At 37.7% G+C, this 10,335-nt stretch overlaps 1 protein-coding gene across 4 annotated transcripts in view; it reads right to left on the reverse strand.

The window, feature by feature from the left end:
* The window catches only part of LOC108577664 (poly(rC)-binding protein 3), a 181,617-nt gene that overhangs the window by 54,154 nt on the left and 117,128 nt on the right, over positions 1-10,335 (reverse strand). The window lies entirely within an intron of this gene.

Consider the following 10,335-nt stretch of genomic DNA (forward strand, 5'->3'; position numbering starts at 1 on the left):
TACAGAAAACGTGGCTTTGTGAACATTGAATTATTTTTATACAGCGACGGAGTCGATTTTCATAAAGAAATGAAAGAAAAGGAGAAATGTATAACAGAGCAACGTGAAATGAAGTTGTGTAATCAGCGAGCTGAGATTATTAAAACGTGAGAATGTCACGAAATCGCGCTGTGCTTTAAACACCGTGTGAAATGCTGGTTTCTATGCAAACGAATGGTAAATTGTTGAACGGAACCAGTTCACGGTAATTCGACCAGCGAAGAATGGAGTAATTGCTTGCCAGGGCCAGAAGTCATTTGAAAAAGATCAAGTATCCCAACCGATTTCAGGAACACGTTGCTCAACGCCATACCTGAGTCTACTAAAAGGACATACGAACGTTCACGCTCTTGATAAATATATTTCTAAAACGTTTACGAATTTTTTCTGAACTTATTTCAACCACTTTCTATCATTATTACAAATGTTAGAAAATTATCTTTACAAAATTTCGTTATATTAAAATAATAAACGAAAATGTGGTTAAGTAGGAATTAATTTCTTATTAGTTCTGTGGAACACTGATTAGATTACAGGAGAATTATTTCAGTGGAGAATTACAATACAATATTTTAGATTTTTGGTGAACATTGTTTATTTTTTGAAATTTTAAACCGAATCAATTTCGTTATATTTCTTTATATTAAAATAATAAAAGGAAATATGGTCAAGTAGGAATTAACTTTTTATTAATTCTGTGGAATGTTGATTAGATTACAGGAGAATTATTTCAGTGGAGAATTGCAACACAATACTTTGAATTCTTTTTTTAAATTTCAAACTGAATTAAATTTTTTTATTTGTTACTTGATAAAAGAAATATTTGGGATTTTTTTTTTCTGTAAGAAAGAACTTAACGAAAGGTTTTAAGTGCCGTTCGTTTTAACAGAAAGTGTGATTAAATTTAACAGATTATACTCTGACACGTGTTCATGTGTTCAACACGAATTTCTCAGCACAGTCTTGATAAGATATTATTTTATCGGTGATACAAATATCGCGCATCAAATATTCTCGATAGAGAACGAATCCGCAGAGAGCAATCCTCTTCAAAGAAGTTTGACGAGACCTAAATAACTCGCAGACCCCTTCGAAGTTTCCAATTTTGACGTAGTATGCATCAATAAGTAGGATAAACATTAATAAAAGCTTTCAGCAGGGGCCGCGATAATTTCATAAATGTAAACTGTCCCAAAGGAGGGCAAAGGATCGTTAAAGACAGCGTCTCGGATCGAGTTTACGATGCAAACAGGAGTTGTTCAAAATCAAGAACTTCAAACTTCAACTTCTCAATTGGATCCTCGAAATATTCATGCTTTCTTACGTTTCTTAATATTAACCGACGTGTAAGACGCTAATCAGGGCGCCAAGCTGCTAATTTTAATTAGATTTACTAAAATATTTTGAACCAAGTGTTGTGTCCAATAAATTTATGCAAATTTCATGAAATTAAGTAAACAATGGAAAGATTGATCTGAATTCTCTGAATAAAATTTTTCTGTGTTACAAACGAATTTGAAAAAAATTCAAAGAATCAATTCTTTAAAAATTCATTTGTTACACTTGAAGTTTCTTAAAGTCTTAGATATCCAAATTGGACAGAAAAATTGATATAAATTTTCAAACATTATTATCATCAGTATGACACAAATGAATCTTCAAAAAATTAATTTCTCAAGCTCAGACTTTCTACCTTTACAATAAAATTTGCAAAAAAAAAAGCACAGAATATAACTTTCACTCGTATCTAACAAAAACGCACAAACTATTTAAATACCTTTATCATCCAAAATTAAAGAAAAAATTAAGCACACTTAACTACTGCACGATATCCACAGAACCAAATTTTCCCCAGCACCACCGCGCGTGTAATTCAATCCGGCAACTCGAACGGCCTCCGAAAACTTTGACAATTGAAAAGCAGTTATCCTACAAACTCGACATTTTCACATCGAGAAACTTCCCTTTTGTTGACAATATAACAACAATTATCTTGCAACTTGCACAATTCCTAATCTGCAAACTTCGCGACCCCAAACGGAAACGAAATTCTTCGAGAACTTTCAAGGAAACGATTCGAGGTACTCTCTCGTAGGGTCGAAGAACAAGAAGAAGAGAAGGAGGAGGAACACTTGCTCGAGACGTCTGTGTACCATTGAAAGGATAATAGAATCATGATAATTCGCATTGGACCAAACGATTGGCCGACAGCCCTGGCCACTGTCCAGCCCGTCCCTACGAACTTACAGTGCATATTCTCCCCGCAGACATAATGCTTCTCTGGCCAAAAACTCGGCCAGACGTATTTATTTCGCGCGAAAGAGCGAAATCCGCTCGCTCGTTTCGCGTATCCGTTTACCCGCTTGTGAGCCATCCAAAGCGATCATTTTGCAACACGCGAGGCTACGACATTGCGATTCTCGGAAAATCATTTTCTTCGAGCCTTGTGATACGAGTGTTGGTTAACACTTCAAGCGCCGGACCCGCTTTAACCCTCGTCCGTCCCCCAGTTTCGCATCTTAATAGGTCCCTCTGTGTTAATTCGACACAATGGTAAAAAATCAATTAAACGAAAAGATAGATAATTCATTTTGTAAATGCTTTTATTAAATACAGAAAATAAACGAAAACTTTTTCTACAAATAGCCGAATGATACAATTTGTTACCGGAAAAATGTGTCAAATTGACACGAGGGGCGGATGAGGGCTAAGGCGTTTTTACATATTTGTGCAGAAAAAGATATTGTATCTGTTGGACAGCAAGTGGCTGAATATTTGTATGATTAAAAATTCTCGCTGTGTCTGTAATAAGCACTATGTAAAATTTTTCAATAGAAATTTTGTATTTTACAATTGCTGTTTTATTTTGTAAAAGTGTATGTTTGTACAAAACTCGTAAATATTGCGGCGTTTTAAGTAAAGTTTGCAACAAAATAGCTGGCGCTTTAAGTGTTAATTTTTTTTTCAAATTTAGAGAAACGTAATTTGACATGATGATTACTACATCGTTTGAGTTGGACAGATCATTGAATACCTGTGAATTGTAGGATTAATTTATACGGATAATTCTGGCTATGGAAATGAAGGCGTTTTTCACGTGTTCGTGTAGCAGGATTATTAATGTTGATAATATGGAGACGCGTGTATAAACCGGGTTGAATTAAAGTTAGCGTGAAAATCTGATCGATACAGGATTAATTTGGGAAGGGAAATCGGTTCGGTTATTGTGATCGAAAATTTTAACGGGGATTAACCGGATCGAATTTGACGAGGGTAGATATTATTTTGTGTGCTGGAATTTTGGGGGTGAAGAGGGAAGTCAAATGATGATGACGATGATGAAGTCAACGACGTTTTCCATCGTGCTGAATTTTTTGGGTGTTTTTGTTTTACTGTTCTTGTTTAAATTTTTACAGTTGGTACTTGTGATACTACAGCAATATAGTACTAATATTATATTATTATATAATTGAAAATATAATAATTGTGCTGTCTATAATTGTCAATTTCATATGCACCAATGCGACAGAATCCTCAACCAAATATCTCTCCACAGTAATTTCACCTTGCCAAGACCCTAAACACAGAACCTAGGGATGAACTCTTTTTTATAATAATAATACTGTTAATACAACACTTCCAACTAATTGTGAACACAATAAAAAACAAATACAAGGCTAAGTTTTGCATAGACTTAATATCAAAAATTTAAGCTAGGACCTGATTTAAATCTGGCTTGTAATAAATTGCACCCAAATTTTTGTAGCGACGAACACTTCTTCCAACGGAATTTTGTGTTTTTCCAAGAAGTAATTGTTAATTCAATACGCACCAATGCGACACAATCCTCAACCAAATGCACATTCTCCAAAAACGTACGGTGAAACGTTTTGTATAGACCTAGCATCAAAAATTTAAGTTAGAATCTGATTTAAATCTGACCTATAATAAATTGCACCCAAATTTTTGCAGCAATGAATATTTCTTCCAATGAAATTTTGCGTTTCTCCGCCAAGTAATTGCCAATTTAATATGCACCAAATATCCTTCCAAAACACGCAAAAACGTACCAAAAAAAAAAGAAAAATCGCTAACCTAAGTACCATCCTCGCACACCGCTCGAGACGATCACAGCCCGGCCAAAAGTCGGGGCTCCGTAGGGGTTCCTCCGCGGTACAAAATCCTTGCAGACCCCCTCGCGGCGCCATTGAACCGGCGAGAAGAGGGGACGGTTAAAAAAGAGAGAAAAGCAACCACCATACCATCCAGCTGGCACTATTCATCCCCATGGTGCAAGCCGCGAGTAAGGGGGGGAAGAAGGGAAAACAGCTATATAACCTAACCAGTAGGGAGAGAAGAGAATGATGGCGGAACAGGGAAGCCCCATCGACGTCGTCGTCGTCGCCATCGGGGCATAAAAACGTGGGTGTAACGAGATTTGTCATGGAAGTACTTCCCGCGAGCACGAAGAAGCCGCGAGGGGAGAAAGAGAGAACGGCGATGCTTGCAGCTAGGAAAAAGCGTCGGGGAAGAGAGAGAGAGAGAGGAGAGAAAGGGGACGAGCGAGAGGGAAACCCTCCAAGAGGGTGGCTCGAGCGGAGGGTGCGCACCGATAGGATAAAGGGAGTCCCCGGTCGACCAACCAACGAACCGTCGTCCCTGGAAAAGAGCCCTATGGAGCGGAGAGGAGCATCATCCAGATATGCAGAAACGTGCAATAATTTCCGTGCTGCACTTCAGCACGAACCGATGTCGGTGTATCGGATACGTGCATATATATGCAGGGTGGCTGGGATCTTTTCTACGTGAAGATCTGTGGATGGAAGCTCGAAATGGGCACAGTGTAGCGTGTTCGGGCGAGGGGAAAGATGATACCAGTAGCGCTGGCTGGTGGTTGTTAGCGACGGGTAGAGGGCTTCACGTTTTTCGACATCCTACGACGAATTTTCAATGTCGAGACCCAACAATTGGGCTATTATTCGCTATCGAACCCTCGATACTACGTTTTCTTCTTTTTTTTTGTTTTAGAGATTGACAGGAGGGTGTTTGTGGATTCTCTGAGATGTTTGGTGAAGCAGTTAGAGTTATGATGGAGAAATTGTAAGAAGAGTATGAAATTTTATTTTACCCTTTCTGTCTATGAGGTTTACTCTTTTCTTTTTTTTTTTTCATTTTTATTGCTCATTTCTGTGATAGTCTTATCGTAGCAACGCTGATATTGATCTTAGTACCCGTTGTTGGAGTATACATAGAGCATAAATTCTTAACAGTGAATTTTTTTATCAACTACCGTGAACGTTGAATTATGCATTTTTCACGTTCCTACTGATTTTATTAGAAGGAGATCGCGTGACTTGTTCTTGTAAATTGTACGTAACCCGAGCATTTTATCCATTTGGTTTCGAACAGGAAGTAACGTTGGTAAATCTTTAATACTTTTTATCTAATCAGCTCTATCACTATCTGGGTACACTGTTACGTTTTGAATACCTTCATTATATTTTTACATTAATCAGATTTCCTGCAAGCCAGGAAAATTTAGAAATTTTGAAATAACACTTCGACAGTAAAGGAAAAAATTGTCAAAAATTTCTCTCCATCGCGAGAAACACCTGTGTACAATCCTACTTTTCCATATTAACATAGAATCAAAATAGAAGAAACATAAGTAACACTCTTCGAAAATTTCAAAGCATGGTGTACGATCCCATTTAAGACCTAACTCACACAAATCAGTTTGAAACAGATACCTGGGAAAAATCGGTATTTGCTCGAAAGCTGGACACGTGCCCTTTCAATAATAAACGATTCAATTTCCAAATGGGACTGTTTCGTCACAGATTTAGCTCTAGCAACACGATTCCAACTACCATTACTCCGTCACAGATCCAACGTTATCTATACGACTAACTGCAATCGTCTCGGAGCCAGTTCCCCGAGCAAGCAAGCAGCCGAGTAACACAATGCGCGCCGCAAAAAGATGTTCGAACAGGGCCAGGCGGCTCGTTCGACGTCTACCAGGGACGATTAATTGCTAAGACGGCGGACATTAATTGCCGGTGCCGCGACCACGGACCGCGCGACAATTAATTACAGATCTAGACGACGGATCGAGACGTATGAACAAGCCGCTCGGGTATACGACGACGAACAGGTGAACTCTGACACGGTAATGGGATCGTAATAGATCGTGAAATCGTCCGAATACCAGCTGCTCGTCTTGTCTCTCCACACGTATACACTTTCTTCGTGTTGCTCTTTGGGTACGTGTTCAACTTCGGAGTAAAACTGTTGCGAGTGGCTCTCGAGAGTGAAATTTTTATTTTGAAAATATTGAAATATTTTTAAATCTTTTCATTTCGGGGCGAAATTATCGTGAGATGTTCTCGAGAGTGAAATTCTTATTTTAAGAATATTTTAAAATATTTTAATTTCAGAGCTTGGAAAACTATCGCGAAAAGCTCTGGAGAGTGAAAGTTTTTTCAAAAATATTTTTAAATATTTTAATTTCAGAGCTTGTAAAACTATCGCGAAAAGCTCTCGAGAGTGAAATTTATCTCAAAAATATTTATAATTATTTTCATTTCAGAGTAAAACTGTCGCGAGATGTTCTCGAGAGTGAAATTTACTTCAAAAGTATTGAAAAATATTTGAACGAAAATCCAAAGAAATTTGATAGCGACGACGTAATGATCTCACCAAAAAACTAGGAAAAACTTATGAAATGAAAAGGCCCTTACCTTTTCTTTACCAAATTTAAAGATTCGTTGGAAATATTCTTCCATCTAACAATTTCTTACAATAATTTCCCTTCTAGAGTACTCTCAACACCACAGAAACTGATGAATTTCACTCTCGAGAGCAACTCACAAGAATTTCACTCGCCAGTACCCTTATCAAACCATGATCGAAGAACCGCGCACAGTTTCGTCTTCGAAGTTACAGTTTGCGAAATAGCCTAGCTTAACGATGCATTGTGATTTATTCATCGGCGAAAAAATAGAAATGGAAGGCCGCCTTGGATCGGCGAAGGGAAGGAAGTTCAAATTCTTGGCAGCCACTCGGAGATTCTCAACTGAGCGCGCGCGTTTTGTACTGTTCCGTGACGTTTCCTAACGCGTTTTCTTTTCCCTTCCTTCTCTTTTATCCTTATCGTGAATTTTAATCTGAATTTAATCTGAATTTTTCCCTTTTTTCCCATATTTGTGCAAAACAGAATTGCCAATGAGCGTAGAAAATGTGTTCGAGAGAAAAGTTCGATCATGCGAGAGAAAATTGATTAGCGGAGAAAGTGTAGATGAACGATTGCCAGAGAACTCTTGTGATTTACGACAGTGAGAGTGCTAATTAATTTTTTATTACACTCTCTTTTCACTTCTCCTTCTTCGTAAGCAATTGTGAAGTGACAGAGAATGTCGACACTTTGTTGTTTTATTTTCAAAAAAATTATCGTTAATATTGAAAAGTAATAATAGTAAAAGGAACGAAATTTTTCAAAGAGCGAAACTAATAAGGAACGTGTATCGGTAAATAAATACAGATTTCCCTGTTAAAACGGGAAATGGAGAATTAACGAAACAGGTTCGTTATTCAAAACGGTTATTATTTCAAACAACAAACCGATATTTCGGTTAATTGCAGCAAACATTATTGCAAACGGAAGACAGAAACGCTATTTCAAATTCGCCGTTCCTCGTTTCAATTTCGAACGCAATTTGTTCAATTCTGGCCCGTTATTGGACTTCAGATGAGAAAGGAATTGGCGCAAGTAACGTAGATTACTTCTTAATGCATATTTTACATTCGAATTTCCTTAGAAATTCATTTACACAAATTTTCTTCAATTTTTCCTCCGGTTAATCGAAGTAAGTCTCGCGAATTATTACCAACGATTCCGCTATTTAATTCTCATTTGGCACGGTGAAACGCTTATTGCGCAATCATTATTACGAGGTCAATTCGACGTCGATTAAACCAAAAACTAGGTGAAACAAACTGCCTTGTCGATCAAAACATCTACGTTAACGAGATGAACTTCAAAAAATGTAGCTTTAAATATACAATTCGAGTATACAAATTTCCTCTAAAACCGTTTAACAAATTTTTCAAACGTGCCAGAAACGCGACCGACTTCCAAATAAATTTCCAACGGGCCAATTAATCAATTGCGTTACGAATCTAATTCTGAACCGCGTAAATGCATCTCGTTTGAACCTCTACTGCCATCGTTGACACTAGGTTTACGGGCATTTCTTATATACGAGTACGCGTCAAATTGATGCGTGAACAAAACCGCAGATTTTCTTTGAAAAAACAACATATACACTATTAACTTATAAACGAAGGAGGAGAAATGTAAACGGTTTCTGTGAAATTGGAAATGCGTCAAAGTGACGTAAACCTAGTGTTAAACAAGCCTGTAAAGTCGCATCTTCCATAGAAAACAAAGCGAGAAACACTGCTTAATACAATTTCTCAAATCCACTTAGAAAAAGAAACAAAAAAATAGAGAAAGAAAAAGGAGAAACGTCTTTAATTGCAGATTTCAACAAGCTCCGCTTCACCGAAGTCACGAGGCTGGACCGGAAACGGAGGAGAGCGAGATCTCCCCTGTCGATTTGCTTTTTTCGCCGCGGCTATCCATGACCCGAGTCAATAATAAATCGGTTAGCACGTGTGCCAAGAAGCCGCCGGCTCTCTCCGTTTTACGATTTTATTTTATTTTCGACACAGGTTCGCTCTTTCGACTCGGTCGAGGAGGAGCTCTCCTCCTTGTTTTCCTTGTTTCAACCACGACCACCGCCACGAGAACAGCGTCGAATAAACGAGCTCCTCTCGTACGTTCAACCTTCTCTCTCAGTCGCTATTTCTCTCTCTCGTTCGCTCGATTTTTCTCTCTTTTTCTCATTCATTCCGATCTTTTTCTCCCGTTGCGCGCTCTCGAGAGCCGCGATATTATCCGCGGGAACACGAGGGAAGAACCGTTGCGAAAGGATCCCCGCGCGTACACACGCAACGGGACGGTTTTATTGCCAGCGAAACCGCCACGAGAACAAATGGATAGGAACCGAGGAGGGCAATTTTGAGTTCTATCCTGGCCCGCTTTCGAACGGAGAGAAACCAGTAAACGGCGCCGCGATTTAGAGTTGGACGGTAGTTTTCGGTGGATGGTTCTTCCGGGACGATTGAAATTTTAAGTTTGCCGAGGTCGAGATTGGAATTGTCAGGATGAAATTTAGAAGTGATTTTCAGCGTTTAAAGTTCTATAGGGGTGTAATTGGTTCGTTTCGTGTAATTCGGGGTTCGGTGAGATTCGTGGGGATTGAGAGAATTAGATGTACAGTTGTTAATTATGTTAGGAGAGGTGTAACAGTGTTGCAATTATGTTAACGAATATTTTGAAATTGATTGTTTTCAGAATACTATAAGGGATATAAAATGTTTAATTTTAATCGTTAATCTTAGTTTTAATGTAATTCGAAATGTTACTGACAAATATTTCAAAATAACTTTTTCTTAGAATATTGTGACAAAAATTAAAAAATTCTAAATTCCAGTTCCAATTAAAAAGTTAGGAGGGGATATACAGGATGCTGTAACGTAATTAGAAATGTTATTAACAGGCACTTTTCTTCGGAATATTGTAGGGGATAAAATTTTAAAAATTCTAAATTTCAATTGTAATTAAAAAATTGTAATTAGAAACATTGAAATACTTTTTTTTAAAGAATACTGCAGCGGACAAAAATTGTTTAACTCCAGATTCCAATTACTTAAAAAAAAAAAATTGCGAAATAAATCCAACAGTTAAAATTTCACCGAATACGTTAAGGTCAGAAGAAACTCAATTAGTCCAGTAATACCTCCAACCATATTAATTCCTTCAGCTTTGTGAAAACAAAGTTTTCTCATAAACCCGCACAGAGAATCAGAAGAGTCAAAAATAAATCCAAAGTATAGAATAACACCTTCCGTTTTTCAAGAAACCCTATCCACCCGAAATACCAATTACACTCTCACAATCGTCAATTCCATTTCACACTTCAAAAAGCAAAATCCAAAATTTGTCGAATTTCGCAATGTTCCATTTTCTAATCAAAAAAATTAACCACAAATCTTCCCCAACAAATTACACACGGTAATACAACTCTGATAATTATCAAATCAGAGGAAAACGTCGAAAAATAATTCGACTGTAGAGGGTTAAAACAAAGCGAGGATTTCGGTGCTCGATTTCCGGGTGAAAAGAAGGTAAATCGTAAACGTGGAGAAAACGGGAAGAGGCGGTGAAGAGTA

This window comes from Habropoda laboriosa, unplaced genomic scaffold (genome assembly GCF_001263275.1).
Source record: "Habropoda laboriosa isolate 0110345459 unplaced genomic scaffold, ASM126327v1 scaffold718, whole genome shotgun sequence".
Lineage (NCBI taxonomy): Eukaryota > Metazoa > Arthropoda > Insecta > Hymenoptera > Apidae > Habropoda > Habropoda laboriosa.